We start from the raw sequence: 24,423 nt of genomic DNA, 5'->3' as shown, positions 1-24,423 counted from the left end.
GTGCAACAGGAGAGGTCCGACGTGCCATGTGGAACCCTCACCGGCCAGTTGGGATCGAACCAGCGCTGCAGGCTGTGGACAGCTTCACAGCGTGGCGCACAACCGTCTGTGCCACCAGGGGAGGTCCAGTTCTAGAAATCTTAGGGAATGTAGGCATCTCAGACTTTTTCCTCTGGGGGTGTGGGACCTAACCTTAAGTAAAGACCTAGCAGCTAAGAGGTAACTGGTTTGGGCCTCCCCTGGTGGCGCAGCAGTTGAGTGCTGGGCTGCGAAGCTGCCAGCAGTCTCTGCAGCGCCGGTTTGATCCCTGGCCACCAGGCAAGGGTCCCACATGGTGCGACAGACCTCTCCTGCTGTGCCCGCTGCTCCCCTCAACAGTGTATTTCTTTGTCAGTCTGCCTGTTCTATTCCCCGCTCTGGCTCTGGTGAATTCTCTCACCCTCCTGCACTTCTGACTGTACCTAGTGCTTGTATAAATAAATATATCTTAAAAAAAAAACTGGATTGGGTCTGGGGTAGATAACTCACCAACAAATTATTAAGCAGAGAGGATTTTTTTCCTTTTTAAAAATATTTATATATATATATATTTTACATCATTGTTCATTTTTGTACAATGCATGCTTGTATGCTTTCTCTTTTTAGGTGTGTTCCCCATAAAATTCCAACCACCAATTCACCTGTGAACTATCACCATAGTCCCTTGTGCTCTCTCTTCCCTGTTTTGATCCCTCTTCCTGCCCCTCCCTTGCAGAATGTCTCTAATTTATGGTTGCCTGCTATTTTTTTATTTTCCTGATCCCTTACTTGGTTCCCCTATATTCTTCCTATAAGTGAAACCATGAGATATTTTTCTTTTTCCTTTTGGCTGGTTTATTTTGCTGAGCATAATCCCTTCTAGCTCCATCCATGTTGTTGTGAATGGCATGAGTTGATCTTTTTTGATTGCTGAATAGTATTCCATTATGTATATGTACCACATCTTCTTGATTTAGTCATCTATTTTTGGGCATTTGTGTGGTTTCCTTATCTATTGTAAATAGTGCTGCAATAAACATAGGGGTGTAGATATCCTTTTGAATTAATGTTGTTCTGTCCTTTGGGTAGATTCCTAGGAGTGAAATTGCTGGGTCCATTTTTAGCAGTGTGAGGAAACTCTACACAGTTTTTCATAGTGGTTGAGCCAGTTTGCATTCCTACTAGCAGTGTGGGAGAGTTCCTTTTTCTCCACAGAGGATGTTTTTTCTTGGGCAGGGAGGATATTTCTATCCTTATATGCAGGAGGATTTTGTGAGTTCAGTTTTTTCAACTTTATTTGTGTCTGCCCAAATGATCGACTATCCCATTTATCAGGGTCACACTTCTGTCCTTACCTTAATATCCGATTCCTGGTGGTGTGGATCATGTGATGGCACTGCCACCCAGTTTGCTCTGCAATCTTTGCAGTCAAGCTCTGTGCTTCCATCCTGAGCCACATCTGCCCTACAACTCTAGAGGATGAGGCCTTGCTGAGATGAGAGGAGATGAGTGGCTCAGCAAATGAGTGGCATTTGTAGATTTCATTTCTCTTTTTCCTTCCGTATACTTTCCAGGGTCCTGAGAAGAATCCCAGGGACTCGGTGAGTCTTTATCATCACTATTGTCACCATGGAAATTCATTATCATGACCACTTTAACTCCTGGCCCCTGCCCTTCCATGCCACTACTTCATCCCATGCCACTACTGGTGACAGGTTGAGTTATTGATGTCACCACTTGCCCTGGGTCATTGAGCTTTCATTTCCTCCATTCACCTGCATTTTTCAAATACACATGCAGCCAACGCCAGAACCCTACTTCAGAATCTCCATAGAAAACACCATGCTCAAATTAAGATGCTTGAGTAGAGTGCCATAAAGGGATATAGAGGTTGGAAGAAGTGATGGGAAGAAGTAGTTGCTGAGGCCAAAGCAGACAATTGTGGGGAAAGGGTTGCTAGAAAATAGGATCCTAAGTTGAGGGACAGGGTCAGTCCTTTTGATATTTTCCTGTAATATAGTATGTAGTTTGTAGCAAACCTCATTTTAAATATGCCTTCTTCAAAACTCCAGAGCATCATATGACTCTTCTTTTAAAAAGTCCACAAAATAATTATTTCACTTTCTTTAGCCATCCTTATCATATTCTACAGCAGATGGAATTCAGCCTAACAGCATTGGTTGTCTGTTGAAAAGCTAAATGAATACAGTGCGGATTTACTTTCAATTTTCATTAATTTCTTTACAGTGTATTCCTTGAAACATGACAGTTTGTCACTCCTTATATTTGCAAAGTTTTTCTTTCTTCCATTCTTTTTTCAGAAAACCATCCTTATATATTTTCTTACTTTCAGATACCATTGCAGCATAATTTATTTTAATCCTTAGCCTGTGGGTCGCTTGTAGCTGATGATTGCTTTCATTTAAATTTTAATTAGGCTTTGCAAGCTGCCCTTTCAACTGCAGGACAATAAATAAACTTTTGTTAGGGTGATCCATCCTCCAGGAAATCAATATCCAGATTCCACATGCATGAGTTCAAGGCAGAAACTATTTTCTAATTTGTTTTTGGGATTACTATAGATACTTCCAAACATAATTATATTGGAGTCCATATATTGGGACTGTAGGTTTCTTGGTTTTCAAGAAGATTCCTTTTCCACAATGGTATTTTTCATGTCCTATTTATCCTTAAAATGGGTGTTTTCACACTCTTTTCATTCCATTATTCTTAACCAGAACTTGCAGATGACAAAAAACCACACTTAGTAAGTGGTCCACATACTTCTTAATATCATTGTCCCTATATCTGGTGCTATTAATTGTCCCCTGGAAGTTCTTACCTAGGCTGTGACTGGTGGTGTATGTTCATCCATCATTTTGTGATTATTGAGTTTTAACATTACCTTAAATTTTTGATGAGCTGTTCCTGAAAGGGAGAAAGTAATTTATCATGTCTATGTTATTGAAAAGACCAAACAAGACAAAGAGGTGTTGCATAGTCCATTGTGCCCGTGAAACTTTCTAAGCTGTGTTACAAAATGGATGCCTAGTTCCTTCACCAAACTGTACAAAGTAAATGGAATGTTGTTTGTGAGAAACCTTCTGCCTCCACTCCAAACTTTTAGCTCTCCTCAATTTATAGCATGAAAGTCAGTTTCTCTGTGAAGTGTTTTTTTTTAAAGATCTATTTTAATTTATTTATGCATACAAGAACTGGGGTATAGACTGGAGGTGTGGGGGGTGAGAGGATCACCAGATGCAGTGGGGAGCAAAACAGGCGTATCTACTGGAATACACTGCTGAGGGGAGCAGCGGGTGAGACAGGAGAGGTCTGCTGCGCCTTGTGGGTTAGCTCCTAGCAGGGGATCGAACTCATGCTGCAGGGGCTGGCGATAGCTTGATATCGCCACCCCTGTGCCACCAGAGAGGCCCTGAATGCTGGAGACCATTAGTTGTGCCCAGAGCTGTGCCTCAGTGCTCTTAGTGTGCTCTTCTACTAAATACCCCATGGTTTGTAATAGATATTTTTTACAAGCTTTTCTCCCCTGGAGACTGAATTCCCTAAGGGCACAGGCTGTTCATTATTCATCATTCTGTAAACAGGACTACTTAGTGCTTGGTGGCCCAGACAGTACATTTTGAACAAATGTACCTTTGTGTTTTATATGTGATTGCCACTAATAACTAAGATTATTCAATTTATTATGCATTGATGATGCTGTCTTCCTGGTTTCTGCAGCCAGATGTTTACTGGTTTAGCTTTTCCATTCATTCATTCAATATTTATTGAGCTCCTACTGAATGCTAAGCTCTGAGTTCAGCTTTGAGAGTCAAAGAAAAGTAAAGCTCTGTTCTGCCCTTCAGTTAGGGAGACAGACATAAAAAAGAAAATTGCACCACACACAGCACTATCAATGCTACCATAGACTTGGGAGCAAAGTTGAAATAATACCTACTGGCCCCTATGGAGAGTGAACATGTGATCTTGGGATCAGCTCCATTTTATGAACAACCCTGGCAAATTAGTATGGTCAGGAACATGGGTTTATGTGTCCAGGTAACCAATTGCATTTCTAATTGCATTTCATTTCATGCTGCTAAGTGATTATGAGGATTAGCTGTATAATTAACAAGCATTTTCAGCTAAGCAAGTCATTAAAAATGTAAGTCCAATTCAGCTACTCTTTTAACTTTAACAAACTAATATGTTACAGTGAAAGCCTTGTTAATTTGTGCATTGATAGGAAAAAGCCACAAAAATGACCTGATTTGCACTTTAATTTGTATTCAAGCAGCTATAATTTTATTAAAATTGGGGCACATTGGTCATCTGAAAAGTACTTAGTCCTGCAATTTCTACACGTCATTGAATGCAATTGTATCATAATCTAAATGCTTTTCTGAGGGTTCCCATAAGAGGTAAAGAATATTCTGTCCTACATACTCTTCCCCCCACTCAAATCTGATACACGTTCTTCTCAAGGGCACATGGAACATTTTCCAGGATAGACCACATGCTGGGTCACAAAATTGGAGTCAATAAATTCACATATTGAACCCATAACAAATACCTCTTGTAGTCACAATGGTATTGAACCAGAAATCAACAACAAAAAGAAAACACAAAAATCCTCTAATATATGGAGACTGAACAACACAGCACTGAAAAAACATTGGATTAATGAGAAAATCAAAGAAGAAATTAAAAAGTACCTGGAGACAAATGAAAATTAAGATACAACCTTTAAGAGCCTATGAGGGGGGCGGAGCAACATGGCGGCGAGGAGACGCTGCGAGTAAGATCTCCCATTAAAAAAAGTTAATAGGGAGGAAAAGCAGCAGGTCCCAGAGAGAACTGGGACACGGAAGATAAACGGGTGACGCCAGCAAACTGCCCGAAGAAGAAAGTGGCCATAAAAGAGGACCAGAAGGGAGGGAAGCGCAGAACCCTGCTCCCCTCCCCCGCCCACAGAGGCGGCACTCTCCAACCCGCAGAGAGGAGGGAAACAACAAACCAAAACGGCCAACAAGAACAAACGACGCAGCAAGCGGGACTGTGAGTAGAAAGGAACTATTGCAGCCACCACACCCCGTGAACGGGAGCTGAGGCGAACCCTGCAGGATCCGCCGCGGCGGTGAGCGAACGGCTCCGGGCGCCATTAGAGAAGAACAAAGACCCCGGGAGACGCGCACACAGCCCGGGCTGCCAGTAAGCTGGCGCGGGAAAGTGGCGCGCTTGGCGCGCTTGAAAAGAAAACGCGGACCGGGATCGCAGCGGCCCAGGTCCCCGCACCTGCGACCTAGGCTTGCCGGGAGACGCGCGGAGGTCCTCACTGAGGTGAAGGTCCCTCCCTGAGTGAGCAGGAACCAGGCGCACAGGCACGGGAGCTGGTGCAAAAGGCGCCAATCCCGCGCCGCTGAACTGGGCTATAGCCCGCGTCCTGGACCTGAGGGCTTTGAACTGAGACCCGGGGCACGAAATTAGGGGCGTGGGTTCCCCACGACGGTGGGGCACAAGGCAGACACAGCACCCCAAAGCTGTTGAGGTTTACCCTACCATTCCTGCTCTGTTCCCTGTCCCACGGGGTGGGGGGGGGCGAAAAACAGCCCCCCAAGGACAATAGGAGAGATCTCTGGCGCCACCTAGCGACCAGGAAAAAAAAGTCACTAACACCCCATAGAGCAGGAAATTTCTTAAGACTGCTTGAAAAGGACAGAAGGCTTCTGGAGGACCCAGTGGCCAGCCAGGAAGTTAGCCCACCCCACGCCAGGCCCCTTCCGACCAGCAGTCTGAGCCCACAGAGGGAGCAGGCACCCACGTCCGGGGCAGACCGGGGGCGCAGAAGAGTGTGCCTGAAACCGGAGGCGCAGGGACTGCATCCCGCTTCGCAATTTTAGAACAGGGACATTTCTTCAGTAAAAACTGCCTAAAACCAGCAGAAAGCTCCCCCAGAAGACAGAGATGGCTCCTGGAAGAGCCAGAGGGGAGCGGAGAAGTTCACCCAAGATGCCAGTCAGTCCGAGCAACACAGTGTCCCAACGCATACGACAAATTAGAAAACAGACAGTAGGGAGTAGAAGAACCACACGCAACCTAACAACTCCTCAGGAAAGAAGCACACCACAAAAAGAAAACCACTCCCCAGATTACAATGACAGCAACTTGGAAGAACTTCTGAGCCTTCCAGAAAGAGAATTTAAAATTGCCATGATTAAAAAAGTGATAGATCAGAAGAAGGAAATAGAGTCCCTAAAGAGGGAAATAAAAGAAATGCAGGAGATCAAAGAATTAATGGAGGAACTAAAGAACTCTGGGAAAAGCAATGAAAGCAGAATAGATGAAATGGAAGAACGAATAAGTACTCTTGAAGACACAGAAATAAAAAGAACCAAAACAGAAAAGGAAAGAGAAGTACGAAGGAAAAAGAATGAAGAAAGACTTCGGGAACTATCTGACTCCATGAGGAAAGGAAATATAAGAGTTATAGGAATTCCAGAAGGAGAGGAGAGAGATGTAGGAACAGAGAAAATATTCCAGGAGATAATTGAAGAGAACTTCCCAAATGAGAAGAAGGATCTGAAAATTGATATACAAGAAGCAAGAAGAACACCAAACTTCCACGACGAAAGGAAAAACACAGCAAGACACATAATAGTAAAGCTCCCAAGAATCCAGGACAAGGAAAAAATAATGAAGCTGACAAGAGGGAAGACACAGATAACATTCAAAGGAAAACCAATCAGGCTGACATCAGACTTCTCTGAAGAAACACTACGGGCAAGGAGAGAGTGGAGGGACATAGTCAACAGACTTCAAGAAAACAGATGCCAACCAAGAATACTCTATCCCGCAAAGCTCTCTTTCCTCCATGAAGAAAGAATATGGACCTTCCCAGACAAAGAGAAACTCCGGAATTTCATTACAACTAAACCCCCACTCCAAAAAATACTACAAGGAATCCTAAAGCCAGAACCTCAGAGGGACGAATAACAACAAAAGAAGACCAGAAAAAAATAAGTTATTAAAAGAATAAATAAATAAAATCAAAGGAAAGACAAACATAATGGCAAATACAGATGCTAACATATCAATATTAACTCTAAATGTAAATGGACTAAACTCTTCAATAAAAAGACACAGAGTTGCAGCCTGGATTAAGAAACAAAACCCAACCTTTTGCTGTCTCCAGGAAACACATTTAGCTACAAAAGATAAAAATAGGCTCAAAGTCAAAGGATGGAAAACAATCCTACAAGCAAATGGGCCAAAAAAGAAAGCAGGAACAGCTATACTTATATCAGATAAAAGAGACTTCAAACTCAAAAAAATAAAAAGAGACCCCAATGGTCACTACATTATGATTAAGGGGACAATACTTCAAGAAGAAATAACACTCATTAACATATACTCACCAAACGAAAGAGCACCAAAATATATCAGACAACTGTTGTCCTCTCTGAAAACAGACATCAGAGAAAACACATACGTAGTGGGAGACTTCAACACACCACTATCAACAATGGATAGATCAACAAGACAAAAAATAAGTAAAGAAACTAAAGCTCTAAATAAGGACCTAGAGCATTTGGGCTTAACAGACATCTATAGAACACTAAACCCAAAAAAAACGGAGTACACATTTTTCTCAGGTGCACACGGATCATTCTCCAGGATTGATCACATACTGGGGCACAAGACAAACATCAACAGATACACCAAGATTGAAATCAGACCAACCATCTTTTCTGACTACGAAGGCATCAAACTAGAAATAAATCATAAAAAGAAGGCAAGGAACTATCCTACCTCATGGAGATTAAAAACCACACTACTGGAAGACCACTGGACTAACGAGGAGATCAAAGAAGAAATTAAAAAATTCTTTGAATTGAATGACAAGGAGGACACCAATATCCTAAATGTATGGGATGCAGCAAAAGCAGTAATAAGAGGAAAATATATAGCAATAGAAGCTCACATCAAAAAACAAGAAAGAACTCAAAGAAACAACCTAATCTCGAAGCTCAAAGATCTAGAAAAAGAACAACAAAAAAACCCCAAAACCAGTAGAAGAAAAGAAATAATAAAAACCAAAGCAGAAATAAATGAAATTGAAACTAAAAAAACAATCCAAAAGATCAACGAAACCAAGAGCTGGTTCTTTGAAAAAATCAATAAAATAGACAAACCCTAGCCAGGCTCACAAAGGAAAAAAGGGAGAAAGCACAAATACACAGGATCATAAATGAAAGAGGAGAAATCACAACGGACACAGCAGAAATCAAAAGAATAATCAGTAACTACTATGAACAGTTATATGGAAACAAGTTCAACAATCTAGAGGATATGGACAAATTCCTACAACTCTACAATCACCCAAAGCTAGATAAAGAAGAAATAGAACACCTAAACAGACCAATTACAAGCAGCGAAATTGAAATGGTAATCAAAAACCTCCCAAAAACAAAAGCCCAGGACCTGATGGATTTACAAATGAATTCTACCAAACATTCAGAGACGAATTAGTGCCTATCCTTTACAAACTCTTCCAAAAAATTGAGACGGAAGGGACAATACCAAACACGTTCTATGAAGCCAATATTACACTAATACCAAAACCGAATAAGGACAACACAAAAAAGGAAAACTATAGGCCAATCTCCCTAATGAACACTGATGCAAAAATCCTCAATAAAATTTTAGCTATCAGAATCCAACAATGTATCCATAAGATAATTCACCACGACCAAGTTGGATTCATTCCAGGGGCACAAGGATGGTTTAACATCCGAAAATCAATCAACATTATCCAACACATCAACAAAAAGAAATATAAAAACCATATGATAATATCAATAGATGCTGAGAAAGCTTTCGACAAAGTGCAACACCCATTCATGATAAAAGCCCTTGAAATTCTTGGGATACAAGGAACATACCTCAACATCATAAAGGCCATCTATGACAAGCCAACAGCCAGTATCATTCTCAATGGTGAAAAGCTGAAAGCAATTCCATTAAGATCAGGAACAAGACAAGGATGTCCACTCTCACCACTGCTTTTCAATATAATACTGGAAGTCCTAGCCAGAGCAATAAGACAAGAGAAAGACATCCAAGGAATCCAAATAGGAAAAGAAGTCAAACTATCACTATTTGCAGATGATATGATAATATACATAGAGAACCCCAAAATCTCCACAGAAAAACTAATTCAACTCATCAATCAATTCAGTAAAGTGGCAGGATACAAAATCAACACGCAAAAGTCAGTAGCCTTCCTATACACAAACAATAAATCTGAAGAAGAAATCAAAAAAACCATCCCTTTTATTATCGAAACAAAAAAAATCAAATATTTGGGAATAAATCTAACAAAAGAGGTAAAGGACCTATACAAAGAAAACTATAAAACACTGTTAAAAGAAATAGAAGAAGACACAAAGAAATGGAAAGACATCCCCTGCTCATGGATTGGAAGAATAAACATTATTAAAATGGCCATCCTACCAAAAGCAATATACAGATTCAATGCTATTCCAATCAAAATCTCAATGGCATTCTTCAAAGAAATAGAACAATTATTGATGAAATTCATATGGAATCACCAAAAACCCCGAATAGCCAAAGCTCTACTGAAAAAAAGAGAAGGAAATGGAGGCATCACACTCCCAGACTTCAAACTATACTACAAAGCCATAATCATCAAAACTGCATGGTATTGGAACAAGAACAGACATACAGACCAATGGAATCGAATAGAAAATCCAGAAATAAACCCACAGATTTATGGTCAACTAATCTTTGACAAAGGAGTAAAGACTATGCATTGGAGCAAAGAAAGTTTGTTCAATAAATGGTGCTGGGAAAACTGGGTCGCTACATGCAAAAGAATGAAGCTTGACCACTACCTCACACCATACACAAAAATCAACTCAAAATGGATTAAAGAACTAGACATAAGACCTGAAACCATAAAATACATAGAAGGAAATATAGGCGAAACACTACGGGATTTGCACATCAAAGACATCTTTACAGACACATCACCCAAAGCAGTGATAGTGAAGGCAAAGATAAACAGCTGGGACTACATCAAATTAAAGAGCTTCTGCACAGCAAAAGAGACAATAACAAAAACAAAGAGAAACCCCACCAACTGGGAGAACATTTTTGCACCCAACACTAATGATAAAGGACTGATCACAAAAATCTGCAAAGAGCTGATGAGACTCAGCAACAACAAAGAAAATAATCCAGTCAAAAAATGGGCAGAAGAGCTAAAAAGAAACTTCTCTGAAGAGGAAATGCAAATGGCCAACAGACATATGAAAAAATGTTCAACATCACTTGTCATCAGGGAAATGCAAATCAAAACTACCATGAGATACCATCTCACACCAGTGAGAATGGCACATATTAAAAAAACTAGCAACAACAAATGTTGGCGAGGGTGTGGAGAAAAAGGAACTCTTCTGCACTGTTGGTGGGAGTGCAAACTGGTCCAGCCACTATGGAGAGCTGTGTGGAGATTTCTGGACCTACTAAACATAGAGCTTCCATATGATCCAGCAATCCCACTCCTAGGTATTTACCCAAAGGACACAGAAACATCAATTCCAAAGAGCACCTGCACCCCTATGTTTATAGCAGCACTGTTTACAATAGCTAAGCTTTGGAAACAACCCAAATGCCCAAAAATAGATGACTGGATCAAGAAGATGTGGTACATATATACCATGGAATATTACTCAGCATTCAAAAAAGATAAACACATGCAATTTGCAGCAACATGGATGGCGCTGGAAGGGATCATGCTCAGCGAAATAAGCCAAAAGAAAAAGAAAAATACCGGATGGTCTCACTCATAGCAGGAATCTAGAAAACTTAAATAAGGGACCAGGAAAATGAATATAAGAAAGTGAAAATCAAAATCAACAAAAAACTATGAACCAGAGACACTTTTTGGGGGGTGGGGGGCGGGAGGGGTAGGATTGGGGTCAGAATGGGGCGTTTGCAATTGTATGGGGGAATATAAAAATAAAATTTATTATTAAAAAAAAAAGATATATTGACAGTTTTGACCAAAAAAAAAAAAAAAAGAGGAAATGCAAATGGCCAACAGGCATATGAAAAAAAAAATAGCTTCCGATTACTCTTTTTTTTGAAAGCATTTCTCTCCATTTTTTTTTTCATTTATCTTTTTCTTTTAGACTACCTCTGGGTTGTCATTATATTCTTTGTCATTATAATCCTTTGCATCGAATCTAGGAAGAACTGAGAAACTAAATTTCCATATTTGTTAGAATTATGTGTAAACTAAAGGCAAATTGGCACTGAACAAATAAATGGCACACATTTTCTAATAAAATTTGCAACACTGAAAAAAAAAAGAGCCTATGAGACACAGAAAAAGCAGTGTGAAAAGTAAAGTGTACAATAACACAGATCCATATCAAGAAACAAGAACTCAAATAACTTTACCTCTCATCTTAAGGTACTAGAAAAAGAACAAACAAGACCAAAATCCAGTAAAAGGAAGGAAATAATAAAAATTAGAGCAGAAATAACATAGAAATCAAAAACTCAGTCCAAACAGTCATGAAACCAAAAGCTGGTTCTTTGGGGGGAAAAAACAGATAAACCTCTAGCTAAATTCACTAAGAAAAAGAGGGAGAAAACTCAGAAACAGAACCAGAAATGAAAGAGAAGTTACAACAGACATTTCAGAAATAATATTCATTAGAGATTACTATGAATTTCTATATGCCAGTAAATTAAATAACTTAGAAGAAATGGATAAGCTCTTAAAATCTACAATCTTCTGAGACTGAATCATGATGAAATAGAAAACTTGAATGGACAAATTACAACCAAGGAAATTCAACGGTAACCAAAAAGGCTCGCTAAAAACCAAAAATCCAGTACCAGATGGCTTCGCTAGTGAGTTTACCAAAAATTCAAACCTTTCTCCCCACCATCTACTTGGTAACAGATGTTTACTGAATAGGTACTATGTGCTAGTGAACTAAAAGACAAGAATCCCAAGGTCACTCTTGACTTCTTCACGAGGTCACGTATGATAATTTTTGGAAAGGATATTCAGAGGCTCCTTCTGTATCCTGCATGCTGTGATTCCCAAGCTGATCCTTGGAGACTCCCTCTTCCTTTGAGATAGCTCATACCCCCCAGGCCTCCTGCAAGAGAAGTGATACGTAAGTAAAGTTGCTCTGGTTGTAACCTCAGAGAAACTTCAAAATCCCTTTGGCTGAATACAAGTTTTTCATTTAGGTCAAGTCCAACTGTCTTCCCCACCTCTAGAGAGACAGGGCTAGGTTCTGCCTTCAGCATGTTTTCAGGATCAACCTTGGGTACACTAACCAGCCAGCAGATGGTAAAGAGTTGGTGATTTTCTGCAAAAAGGTCTATAAATTAGCAAAGCATACATCCTTTCTGCCCTTACCCCACTAACCACATCAGCACACATACCACAGTAGAGGGGGTTTGATTTTATTTGTAATAAAAAGAACTTTAATTGCTTCCTAATTGCCACAATAACCCCATTCACCCGTTCGTTCACTGACAGTTGTTTGCTCCTGTTGTGTGCCAAGTGTTGGGCTAGAGCAGAAGCAGTAGACATGGGCAGATTGGGGAAATACTTTGACGGCAAAATGGATAGGATTTTTTGATGGATTATATCTGGGATATAAGAGCAACAGAGCAATTAGGAATGACTTTCAAGTTTGAGCATGAACAATTCTGAGAATGAGGTTGTGTTTTCTGAAATCAGAGCACTGAGTCAGGGCCCTCACAACAGTGGAGGGGTTGAGTAGGCAGAGGACACGTTCATCTGTTTCAAAAGCAGAGGAGCAGAGTCTGTCTTTGGATAGGTTGCTAATTGGAGTAAGTTATAAACTGAGTACTTTTTTTTCTTAATGGAATATGAGGTGAGGTTAGCAGCTGAGGGGGTGGAAGAAGGTCTCACAAGTTTGGTGAAGTGTTAGAGAGCTCTGAATGGTGAGTATACTAGAGAAAGGTAGGATTGCTTGGCTATTCTGCACTGAGTTGCTGGTTGAGATTTTTGTGAATGTTCATAATCAGTCAACATTGTTAGTTTTTCCCAGCATCTTTCAGTTCAGGTTCAAGTGTGAATGCATTGGTACATTGGATGTAGCAACAGAACTGGCTCTATTTCTGTCATTTTACAAATAAAGAATCTAAAGTTCATGAAAGTGGATAATTTGCTAGTAATTAGCAGAATTTGCATAAAAAACCTCTCTGACTTGGGTCCAAGCTCTTAGCGCTAGGTGTCATTTCGGATATCATGTTCTTGATATCATGTACTAATCAGTGTGGTTTCTACAATATTCTGTTCCTTCCCCCAGTGCTGAACAGCTGAGTAATACTGTAATTTGTACCTCATTTTTATCTGGCAATATCCAGAGAGATTATGTTTCTCTGTTGGCCACCAAATCCTGGTCTTCAGAATCACAGAGCAATAATATCCATGACAAATATGCTGGTGGGGTAGAAAAAGTATTGCAGAGTTGAAGCACCACCTCTCCTGCCTGTCAGCACCATGACTGACACCATGTTGAATCCATTCAACATTTATTGAGCACCTATAGTGTGCCAAGCAAAGTGCGGAGGAGATAGTAGGGAATCTGACTCAGTCTTGTCCCCAGGGACTTGCAATACTCTGAATTCAGAGATAATAGATGCAAGATGTTGTGTCTGGCACAAGGTAGACATTCTGGAGTTGTTCATTCTCTCTGCCTTCTCAATGCAATGTGTCCTGAGGGACCTAAGGACATGTGAGGACATCAACATCCAGTTGATGCTGGTTCCATTTTGGTCAGATACTAAATGAGGGACCTGCTTATATGTAAATATCCATTTTTAATGCAGTTAATTAGGAGTTACCATTTTTAATTGGTGTTAGCACTTAACTGCTTCCCATCAAGCTGAGTCATAATCAACAACTTAGAGTTGAGGACCGTTATCTCCATCTGCCTATAAAAACAATAACGTTTTTCTACAGTAGTAGTGAACACAAGTAACATGATTGTCTCCTGGTAACAATGTTGGACTAGTTCCCCTAATGAGTGTGGTTTTCTACCTATTATTTAATTATATTGTCTTTTTTAAATGAAAGAAACATTTCCTGGTTTCTTTGCTTTCAAAAAGCAAGGCGACCTCTTTAACGATGGACTGTGGTGGAGGTCTGTGTTGGAGGATGAGGAGTGGCTGGGTGGTGGGTGTGGTGTGGAAGCATATCCCTGAAGAGATGGGTGCCTATATTTTTGAATCATATACAGAGCTGTTTACCAAAGTTACCCTAATAATAAAAAAAAAATGAAATCCACCATGGGGGATAAATCTAAAATTTTAGCTTCTCAGTGATGCGTGCTCTGATTCACCAATCAATATTTACTTTTGCACTTCAGACCTTGAAAAACTTCTATGATGCTTGAATTAGTGTCTCTCAAGAAATCAGTCCCTGGGAAGGTGCCTGTTTAGTAACACAAATAAGGCTGGATTTTGGACTCTTGAGGTATTTTGTCTTTCATCCCTGTATCAGTGTCTCCTGTAGGGAAGTCTTTGAAGGAAGGAGGGAGTGAACGCACAGTGGGGAAAGGGGCTTGCTTTGCTATTTCTAGCACTATTAAAGTTTCTAACAGTGAAGTAAGTCATTGAACTATGTCCTTGTGAATAAAAGGTGTATTATGATACATTCAGTTTAGTTTTTCATTTTATATGATTTATCCCCCAAGTGGAAAACATGTTGTAGACAAAGAGCAAGAAATGAACATGTTTGGAAACCCGTGGTTTAGTCTGTTTCTAACAGCAGAGAGTTTCGGAAAACTCTTGGCCCATTTTATTTGGGATCAGGGATTGGAGCTTGTGGGTCTACTTGGGGTCTTCTTGTGTGAGCTAGTGTCTCCCAGGGTTGGGAGCAGATCTTTAGTATTCATTTTAGCATCTGACACAACACTGGGCACATTGTAAATGCATAATAAGTACTCAATGAACTGATGATCGATATTATGATTAAGTGAGTTATATTTACCACTCTTACCCAATTCCTGGCACATAGTTAATCTTCAGCAAATAGTGGCTGTTGTTGCTATTATTTTGGTTACCCCTCTTCTAGAATTTCCTTCAGACTTTGTGGTCTCCCTCTTCTAGAAATTGCAGCCTGTCTTAGAGCCTTACAAAGAATGCCAGCCAGAAACATTTCTAAACTCCACACTTCTATTTTTGTCAGTGCTGGGTGAACATTTTATTTAAATGTCTCAAGGGAGCCAGAGACCCAGCTTCTCCAAAGCTGAACCCAACATCTTGCCTATCAAAATATTCCAGCTGTACTTTTATATCAGTATCTTTAGATCCAAAGTTAATTTTGATTCTTTTCTCACTTACCCCTAAACATCAAAGGTTCTTAAATTCTATAGAATCTGATTTAATTTGTCTCTATAATCTGTTTGTATCTTTCCTACTGCTACTCCAGCCCAGGGCCTGTGACTGTCACCTTGATCTGTGGCCTAGGTTGAAGTAAAGCAGGGTCCTCAAATCCTGCTATAATCATCCACCCTGCCACAGCTTGCTCACATTATCTTCACTAATCCCCTGTTGTTTTTATATGAAGACAACTCTCTTTGTGCAGCATTAAAGACTTTTCATATGTTCTTTAAAAATTAAAAAAAAATCTATCAAAAATAAGTTGTCACTGTCATTACTTTCAGTTTAAACAACAATTCTGCTTAAACCTGCTTCAGTCTGGACACCTCTTCCTTTCTGGAATCTGCTTTATTCTTTCATACCCTCATCTTTGCAGCTGGAATGCTCTGACCCTCCATTTTTACCTACTAGAAACTTACCCACTTGTGCAGGTAGTGATACCACCCTTTTAGTGAAACTCTCCTGCCAGCCTGTCCCCCAATCTCTAAGTCAGGGGTAGACAAACTCAATCTCACCACCTGTTTTTTGTAAGTAAATTTTATTTTAACCACACTCATTCATTTATATTAGGTTGTTGGAAAAGTCATGATGTATCTTTTCTGATTTTCAAGTAAGAATGTGTCATGCATATGAAAAAATGTTCAACGTCACTTGCAATCAGGGAAATGCAAATCAAAACTACAATGAGATACCATCTCACAGCAGTGAGAATGGCACATGTTAAAAAAGCTAGCAACAGCAAATGTTGGCGAGGATGTGGAGAGAAAAGAACTCTCCTGCACTGCTGCTGGGAGTGCAAACTGGTCCAACCACTATGGAGAGCTGTGTGGAGATTTCTGGACCTACTAAACATAGAGCTTCCATAGGATCCAGCAATTCCACTCCTAGATACTTACCCAAAGGACACAGAAACATCAATTCCAAAGAGCACCTGTACCCCTCTCTTTATATAGCAGCACAATTTACAATAGCTAAGCTTTGGAAACAACCCAAATGCCCAAAAATAGATGATTGGATCAAGAAGATGTGGTACATATACACAATGGAATATGACTCAGCATTCAAAAAAGATAAACACATGCAATTTGCAGCAACATGGATGGTGCTGGAAGGGATCATGCTCAGCAAAATAAGCCAGAAAGAAAAAGAAAAATACCGGATGGTCTCACTCATAGCAGGAATCTAGAAAACTTAAATAAGGGACCAGGAAAAAGAATAACTATAAGAAAGAAAATATCAAAATCAACAAACAACTATGAACCAGAGACACTCTATGGGGGTTGGGGGGCGGGGAAAGGAGGGATTGGGGTCAAAATAAGGGGGTTGCAATTGTATGGGGAATATAAAAATAAAATTTTAGCCACTAAATGAGCAGACTCTTACGTAAAACACTGTTCCCTTTAGGGCGTTAGAGATTATCATTTGATGTTCCTGGTAGTAAATCATTTTGTGTTTTATTTCTAGAAAAATTGTATTGCATGTCAAAATAGGTTATAAAGTTGAATCCCAGGATCTTAAGAGATAGTGTATTTGTGCTATTTAAGTTGCTCACTTGTTGATGTAGTTTTGAAAGTGGTTCTACTTTTAAATTTAGGCTTGCAGTATATACTTTTTTACAGTGTGTAGGTTTTATCATGCAAAGTAGATTCCTAGTTTCTACTTAGCTACTTCCATTATCTACCCTGAGTATTTGTACTTGGGGTGTGATATTTTCCCATGGACAATACCAAATAGTTAAATTGTTTTAGAAAAACAAGAGATGCCTCATTGACTTCTTGAGGATCGAACAAATGACCTTGATTTTTCTTTTTTTAAACTCAGGAAGTATTGATTTCCTCCTCCAGATCGCGTTAGATGCCCTTGTTCAGAGCTCTGTAAGTGGGAGGACTCTGTTCTTTAGACTTTGGATCCTCAGTACTTATCACAGAGAATGCTCTTAACAAATGTTGCTGGCTGAATCAATCAATGTTTTTCTTGAATCAACTAACAACTCTTTTTCTAAGGTGTTAATTTTAAATCTTTTAATTTTAATTAACTACTGCCAGCTTTTTCACATCCTTAAGTATCACCAATGATAATTTTATATCTAGCTCTGTATGTGTGTATGTGTGTTTGTGTATATAGTACATTGTGCCTAAGTCCACAGAACACAGTGAAATCCCATAAACTTTTATGAGATATAAAGAAATCCATAGCTGATCTCTGTTTCCTTGAGCAAGAATGTACAGATTTGGCATAAATTAAATAACATAGATGAGGCAAAGTGGACTATCTAGTTTTTTGATTAGCATTCAGAGCAGTGGAGGAAAAAAAGATAACCCAAAATGATCCAATATGAGAAAATCTCAGGGAACCAAGATAAAGGGTAGCAAATATGGAGTTTTTGAGATAGTTCCAAGGAAGTTTCCACTGATGTGGACTGATAAGGATGTAAAACCATAAGGGGTAGGTTTACAAATAAGATTTCAAGTTGGAAATAGAATTCCAATTAATGAGCAGATTTTAATAAAAGGATTTCTTATACTGCAAAGGCCTAGCTGGGGTAAGTAAATTAATAAGAGATGGTGAAGCAGCCAGGGTCCAGCCACAGTGGGGAGCCATTACTATACTAACAGACAGGGTCATGGTAAAGCCCAGCTAGAGAGGGGCCACCCAACAGGAGTGGGCCTGTTAGAGGGCTTTCAGGAGTGCTGAAGCAGAGAGGAAGCAGGGAGAAGTAATCCAATATCTCTCCTCCCACTCTCCAGCTTCTCCTGGTGCCTCCCATTGGCTGAGGCCAACTGGAACCCTGGAAAGAGCTCAGGTGATGCAGAACTCAGCTTCCCAGAGCACAGAAGAGGGTGGGAGGGTAGGGAATGCACTTAAGATGGAAGGGAGCTGTAAAGGCATTACCAGCATAGAGACAATCTCTAACCTTCCACTGACCAATGAAAATGAGGCCTAAGTTGGGGAAATGGCAGCCTTGGGAACTCAACTTTTTCAACTTGAACAGTAGCCTCATAAATCAATGTTCAAGTGACAATTGCTGTAAATAAACACTGACAATGAGTAAATGGGAGAATGAGTGAATTTGAGCATTTTCCTATCTTAGACCCATTTTTTACCATCTTGGCTATAAAACATTCTGACATGAATGGGCCATAATTTATTTAACTATCCCTCCATTAATAGATATTTTTCTAGTTTCCAGTATCATCAATATCATGATTATAGTTATAATGTCAGTGTTATTAATTTTCATGATGATACTAAATATGATATGAGTGCTGATCCCGTATTAGGCATCATGATATAGGAACACTCATACTCTTTTAAGCCCATATCACAAATCTTAGAGATATTGATTTGAATTCTTTCTTATATTATAAAGGAAGACATCAAGGCATAACTCAGAGATCAAGCATAACTACCAAAAGTGTCATAGCTACTACAAGATAGAGCTCAAATATGCACCAATGTTCATTCAGCATGAAAACCCACCTTTCTGTTGATGCCTTATGTTATGAAAAAATCTGAATGGAATATCTTTGTATATAAGTCATCATATATCTGATTATTATCTTTCCTTGGAAGATAGCTTCCTAACAGTGGAATTATGGGCCTGAGGCTATAATCCTATTTTCAAGTAGAAAGGAAGTACATTTAGTTGCAATGTGAAATGTTTTAAATATCTTTAGAGAGAAATCTTATTTTGGCATGAACTTTTAAAAGTTTTGTCACATTGCAAACGGTGAGGTAGCAATGTCTAAGAGCCTGTCTCGTGTCCTTACTACTGTTAAATAGCATCATTTTTAAAGAATCATATACCATGCTTTCTGAAGAAAAAATATTCACTGGGGTCATTTTTCACAGAGGATGTTAACTGAGAGGCTGGTGTTGGTGTGAAGTGAGAGTGGACAGATCAGCTAAGCTGTTCAAGATTCTCTTGCTTCACCACTTCCCCTCCTGCCTACCTGCTTCAGAGATCTCAGCTACCTTCCCAGTGAGTAAAGAAAGACTCTCCAAACAAAATCAGTATAACAAAGGAGTAGAATCTGAGCGAATGTGGGTTTAGTTGGTGTCCCATTCACCTGCCAAGTTCCCCTTGTCCTTCTCTACCTCAGTTCCTTCTAGAAGTATCAATGCATTACACTAAGTCCCAGTTCCTGGTTTGGGGGAAGATATGCAGACAGGTACAATGCAGTTGGCTATGCTTTGATATAGGAATGTCCCAGGTGCTAGGCCAGTGCAAGGAAGACATGTTTGCTTAGCATAGTGGGGCTGGGTAAGAGGGCAGAGTGTTGAAGATAATGGAAGTTCTTCAGAAGGGTGATGGATGAGCTGATTCTTGAAGAATGTGTTAGATTGTGCTCCTGAAGGAGAATATTTCAGGTAAGAAAGAGTGTTTTGTCAACTCACACCTTAAGGCCAAACTGTAAACAACAGCATTGTTTCATTTCCACCTTAAGAAAGTCTGCTGCTAGTGGATGTGATTGTCTTGTCGTTGTTGGGGTGAGTCACAGCCAGAAACATTTTTGTGCAGAGGTCTTGGGGGCAGCTGGTTGATCTAGGCTGGTTGCATGGGGCTTGGCTCTGGGATATAGGTCAGGTTTGAATCTGTTCTGCATGTCTCCTTCTGGGACCCATGGCTCTTAGAACATGAGTTTTTCATAGTGACGGTAGCAGCACCAGAGGCCAAGCCATTTCAGAAGCCATCCAGGTCATGATGATAAGTCCTGTATCAATGGGGCAGGGGATACACTTTCCCTCTCTACTGGGGAAAGTACTGGTAGGTCATGTGGCAGAGAGACAGCTAAAAGAATTGGAGGCAATAATCTACTCTGTCACTGTGATTTCCTGGAATGGAGTCCTTCTAAGCATATTCTGAGGCAGGGACGAAATAAAAGAGACTCCAAACCAGCCCTAACAGTGGGAGAAAAAGGAGTTACCAAAAGGCTGTAAAGAATCTTAGGGGCAGGCCTCCCTGGTGGTGCAGGTGGTTGAGTACAGCGCTGTGAAGCTGTCTGCAGCCTCTGCAGTGCCAGTTCGATCCCTGCCAGCCTCGGAGATACCCACATGGCGAGCAGACCTCTCCTGTCTTGCCTGCTGCTCCCCTCGGTAGTGTATTTCAGTTGGTCTGCCTGTTCTGTTCCCTGCTCTGTCTCTGGTGAATCCTCTCACCCTCCCACACATTTGGCCTGTACCCTGGTTCTAGTATAAATAAATCTTTAAAAAAAAGAATCTCAGAGGCGGACTTTTAAGAGAACCCCCAGTAATTTACCTGCAGCACTTTATTTGAATTCAAGCACTGCTGCTTAAATATTCTCATAGGCCCTTCTCCTTTCTAATTCTGTAACTCTCCACATAGACAGAGTCAAAAGTTAAACGTGGGTAATATTTTGGTCTCTCTTTAAAGTGCTTGAATGCCAAGTTAATGTGATTTTAGATAGACAACTGTCACGAAATTACAAATAACAGCAACTTGGCAGGGAGTTCTTCCTGGTTTGGCTGTGTTGGCACTGCCTGATTTGTGTATGGTGCCGATGCCAATCCGTCAAATAGCCTGTCACAGTGCAGGAAGCTCAGACCAAAGGAGGTGCATAAGCCCGAGGACTTGGTGCGATGGAGGTGGTTTGGGCCATAGCAGATGCTGTCATCAGACCTACTGGGGCTAAGCGGGGCTCTGGCATCAGGCCCCAGGAGGAGTCTTGTGTGGCTCACATCTCAGCAAGTGCTCCTTCCGCTGGAATGCATGGGGCAAGATGGGCTTGAAAGGTAGTTACCTCGCATTCCTGGGCCTCAAATCTCTACAGAATCTGTTAAATATGGGCCCACCTGAGCTCAGCTTATTGACCAGGTGCAACTCTATCCCCTCAAATGGGGATGTTCCTAAGCTAAGGACAAGTGGGGTGCACTCTTGGCTACGTGCATGCCTATGTGCCTGAATCTGTTTGCTCCCCAGGATCTGGGAGGGTCTCAGCCTATTTGATAAACATTTTGTAAAATGCTTTTTGAGCCAAATAAGAGAGATTGCCAGGATAAATCCAGAAAGTTGGGAAAGTAAATCCAGGCCTGAGTGTAGCCAGAAGAATTTCTACCTCCATCCTCTGGGATGGGAAGCATAGAATTTGTTCTTCACTTTTGTAGTTACATCTGAGTAAAAGAGAAAAGTAGAAATAAATGTCCCATTTCATGGATGCTTTTTTTTTCTTCTTAATTAGAATAGGTAAGGCTTAGGTTTGGCGCATGGTGGAGACATTCAAAGCATAGTTTTCCAGTGGGCTGTTGAGTAATTTATCTAAGAAATGACAAGGAGAGTGACACAGTATGTCTACCTTACTGCTGCAAGTCATACAACACTGACAGAGCTACAAATGTTGCTGTGGCACAGAGCTCCTCTGAATCACAGGAGTGACATTTAGATGAAAGCAAATCACTCACACAGGCACATGTGTACCGCGTGACACAGCCAGGGCTACGTTGCCTTGGCAGTGGGCCAGAAGGAGTGCAAAGAATTTGATTTTTATTGAGGAAAATACTTACATTTTGGACAGAATTCCTAAGAAATAAATAGATGAGATGCTGGATAGAAATCTGAGCTGTGTTTTCCCCTCTCAGAATACGAATTGTTGATTGTGTTTCTGTGATCTCGTTGACTTTCTCAGGTGAAAACTCCAACCATAGGGAAGGGGGCTTGGAAGGCAGGGGGCAGCAAAGAAGGATTTGCTTTGGAACCAACAGTCCCATGATAACAGCTGGAGATGTGGGTGCAGAAGATCGCCTGGGGAGAGGATATAGGGAAAGACAAGCCTGAAGTGAAAACCTTGGGAAATGTACAGTGTGGTAGACTGATAATAGCTCCCCAAATATGTCTGTGTCTTAATCCCCAGAGCCAGTGAGGTGAGTTTTTTCTGGAAAAAGAGAAGGATCTTGAGGTAAAGAGATTTAGGTAGACCCTAAGTGCCATCACAAGTGGCCTTAGAGTCGCGTCTGAGAGAGGTGATAGGGCTGTGGAGAGACTGTAGTGCTGTGGACATGAGGGCTGCTGGCCCCAGCTGGAAGAGGTAAGGGACAGCTTCTGTCCCTGAGCTTCTAGAAGAAGCAGAGTCCTCCCAATACCTTGAATTTAGACTTCTAGCCTCTAAAACTGGGTGAAGTGGTAATTTCTGTTTGAAGCCGCCAAAATTGGGACAACTTGTTAGAACAGATCTTTCAGAAATGAAGACCCCCCCCACCATGAAGACCCCCACTGTTGGGAACAGGAGATGAAAAAGAGTTTTGAATTAGGAGGTGCAGCAAGAAGTTTAAGTGTCTTGGAAACTAAAAGAATTTAAAAGCAGATGGGAGGCAGTGGTGCTAAATGCTAGCGTCTAAAGGGTGAGCATAAGGATTGAGGGGGTTGTTGATATGATAGAAGATGATGGCAGCTCACTTGTATTGAGCACCCACTGTATACCAGGAACTTCTGATTACCCCTTAAGAGGTATTAGATCATTCTCCCAAGTCTGTGAGACATTAACTGTCATTATCTTCATTTTTCAGGAAACTGAATCACAAAAAAGATTAAGTAACTTGTGCTAAGTATGATATGTCTAACTGCTGTGCCAGGAACTGAACCCAGAAAATCTGACTCCAGCGCCCACACTGTAACCACACACTATACTTCCCTCTCTTCATTTCTAATGGTTCTGACCTCAGATCTTTTATCAAGCAGGGTAGGGCATAGTGATCTAGAGGAAATGGTATTTTGCAAAGATATTTTGCCTAGCCTCCATCTTTTCAGCTGAGTTAGAGAGGTAATACTCATGAATTCTTTCCTTTAACATCCCCCCCATGATCTACATGATTCTATCTACTTAATCGTGGGTTTCAACAATTTCAAGTACCTGTGCCATTTATTTCCACTGTGATTTTTTTCTCATTTCTGTCATTCTGCTGCTGCTGTGGCTGGAGTTACATAAGAGCTTCCATTGCCATGCTGAGTCACCGCGCTGGTCCCTTCAGTCCAATCATCCTCTGCAAAGGGACAAGGAGAAGTGTCTGGGGGAGAATGATCTACTTCATATTTGCAGGCCGAGACTGCATGTACCGTTGGCATGCCAACTAAAATATCTCTCCCATCCCCTTCATCTGTCACCGACAAGTCTGTCTGCATTTTTCTGGAGTCTGGATGGATCTAAAGATCTTCATTCTGTGCCTCTGTGAAAATGTGGCGTATATAAGGGGAGTAGGGAGCATGGTGGAGTGGAAGCATACCAGGCTTGTGCTGTGATGCCAGCCTCGCCATGGAGAGAAAGAGGCACCTGAACAACAGAGCAGGGCATCCCTCCTGGGGGAGATGGGGGCACCTAGCCTAGCAGACTTAACTTGGGCACATTTCCCAAAACCAAGGCTCAGGTGCAGAGCTTATGGACTAAGAAACTGGATGTTGGGGGCAGATGCATGTTAAAGAATTTTTGATGGGGTAAATATTATAAAACCCAGGACGCCAGTTGGTGCACACTGAAGGCCCTGCCTGTGGATGGGCAGGAGCAGTGTCGATATTCTTTCCCTGCACTGCAAGCCACATCCTAACTCCACTCTTTTCTGCCAGCACACAGAACCAGGGCAGGTCAACAGGGAAAGGAGATTAATACATGTTGTGGCTGTCGGGCTGAGCCCCTGGAACTTGAATGCTGAGGCTGTAGTCTAGTGGCCGTGTTTGCCTTCATTACTCTTTTGGTTTTGCATCTTTTCCTGACCACACCTCATTCCGATCTGAATTATACTCTCTTAAAATTTGTTAGAATTTACAAGTTGACCCAAGTCATGTGTTACCCCCCCACCCCCATATTCCTTGGGAATATTTAAGGTCTTTCTTTCTTCATTGCTTCTGATATGATGCATGAATACTGATGTGTGATTTACCCCCGAGAAAGTTTTTTTTTTTCCCTCCCTCACTCGTGGGTTTTTAGTAGACTT

At 40.9% G+C, this 24,423-nt stretch overlaps 1 protein-coding gene across 5 annotated transcripts in view; it reads left to right on the top strand.

Moving 5' to 3' along the window:
• Positions 1–24,423, top strand: part of ANO4 (anoctamin 4) — a 301,260-nt gene that overhangs the window by 104,119 nt on the left and 172,718 nt on the right. Inside the window, exon 2 of one of the 5 annotated variants that reach the window (XM_037513790.2) lies at positions 19,336–19,465. The exons of the other annotated variants lie outside the window; for them this stretch is intronic. The gene's annotated coding sequence lies outside the window, so the exon portion shown is untranslated. The remainder of the gene's footprint in view (positions 1–19,335; positions 19,466–24,423) is intronic. 5 annotated transcript variants of the gene reach the window in all.

The sequence above is a fragment of the Talpa occidentalis genome, unplaced genomic scaffold (genome assembly GCF_014898055.3).
Source record: "Talpa occidentalis isolate TD23 unplaced genomic scaffold, MPIMG_talOcc4v2.1 talOcc4.16, whole genome shotgun sequence".
NCBI lineage: Eukaryota > Metazoa > Chordata > Mammalia > Eulipotyphla > Talpidae > Talpa > Talpa occidentalis.
The sequence above is the reverse complement of the archived record's forward strand: the minus strand, read 5'-3'. Positions and strand labels throughout refer to the sequence as shown.